This window comes from Poecilia reticulata, linkage group LG11 (genome assembly GCF_000633615.1).
Source record: "Poecilia reticulata strain Guanapo linkage group LG11, Guppy_female_1.0+MT, whole genome shotgun sequence".
In the NCBI taxonomy this organism is placed as follows: domain Eukaryota; kingdom Metazoa; phylum Chordata; class Actinopteri; order Cyprinodontiformes; family Poeciliidae; genus Poecilia; species Poecilia reticulata.
Genome location: NC_024341.1, coordinates 28,329,971 through 28,331,723, shown reverse-complemented (window position 1 = coordinate 28,331,723; position 1,753 = coordinate 28,329,971).

The window sequence follows — 1,753 nt, the reverse complement described above, 5'->3', positions numbered from 1 at the left end:
GCCCAGCGGAACCAGTAAGCCCAGCGGAACCAGTAAGCCCAGCGGAACCAGTCCGCTCAGTGGAACCAGCCCGCCCAGCGGAACCAGTCTGCATGGCAGAACCAGCCCTCCCAACGGAACCAGCCCGCCCGGCGGAACCAGCCCGCCCAGCGGAACCAGTCCGCCCGGTGGAACCAGTCCGCACGGCCCAGACCCAACATCCTCACTGAGTTGAGCCTCAGACGGCTGCTTCAATCCATTAGCGGCTGAAAGCTTCAAGCAAGTTCTGCTGGGAACCAAAACCATCAGAACCAGGTTCTGGACCAGATAAACTTCTGGATCAGTGACATCACCCGGAGTCTGGATGTTCTGGGCGGATTCACCTGATACCATCTGGAGACCCGGCTAAAACGATCTGAGGGGGTTAAAACGGCTAACATGCTAATAACTTAGCGCTTCAGTGCTTTTGCTAACTTTTAAAACGTTTAGCGCACTTAGCTTCCCCTAAATAAAATGTTCTGGATAAACCCTGAAGCTCTAATTTACTTGGCGCTTTTGTAAACTTTCAGTTGAATAAAGTTAAACTTCTGCGTTGAAGTTTTGGTCAAGAATCCTTAAAGCTGATTCATGCTTTTATTTTGAAGTGTTTGTTACTGCAGCAGTTATACTTTTCTTCTCTTTTTTCTCCAAAAACATTTCAAACCCAAAACATGCAGGAACAAAAAAAGACGGACATTAGAGAACAAAACATTATTGAACAAATTATATTTAGACTGAAGTTTTAGCGTTTTAGCTAGCTGAGCTACTGTTCATAATTAGCGTGTATAGTTAGCGGTTTGAACCAGCGCTATTCAACCAAATGTAAGAAAATGAAATGTTCTTCTAATGATGAATTTAAATAATCCTAGTTAAAGTAAACCTGGCCCAGTCCAGCAGTGAACCAGCTTATCAAACTGACCCGATTCAAGCAGAACAGCAGAAATTAGACTTTAAATTACCACAAGACCAGGTTCTGTCACCGGACCGGACCGACCGGACCGGACCGGACAGCAGTCAGACGGCCGGATGGAAAACTTTTCTGCTGATATCTGGGAAGATGTTTAAAGTGTCCAGAGGTTAGATGCCGGGTCAGACGGAACCGGGTCAGACGGAACCGGGCCAGTTAGAATCCAGTTTTAGAACAAATTATAGAGTAGAAGTAGACAGAACCAGAACCCGAACCCGGTCAGTTAAAGCTGCAACACATCGCCTCATCTGAACTCTCCACAGGTTCGGTTCCTTTTTATCATCCGATCCGGTTCTGGTCCAGTCAGGTTCTGTTTAAATCAGCTGGTTCCTTTGGGTACTTCTAAAGTACCGGGAGGTCCAGTTGTGTTCTGGGTGACTGAGCCGGTTCCTCTAAGGTTCTGGACCGATCTGAAGTTCTTCAGGTTCGGATTAAAGCTCAGGATGTTTCCAGAACCACATGAGCCCAGTCAGGGTGGAACCAACCCGGATCGCCTGGTTCTGGGACTGACCCGGTTCTCCTTCTGACTCACCTGGTTCTGGTGGCGGTCCAGTCCGGTTCTGACCCGTCCGCTTAGAGAGGAGAACCGGGTCCAGCGATGCAGAGAAAAGTTTCTCCTGGTTGTCAAACTGGGCAGACCCTTCAAAATAAAAGCTTTAAACTGTAGGCTGAAGAGAGAGAGAGGCGACCCAGACCAGTCTGATCCCAGTCTGTTCCCAAACTGTTCCCAAACTGTTCCCAGTCTGTTCCCAGTCTGATCCCAGTCTG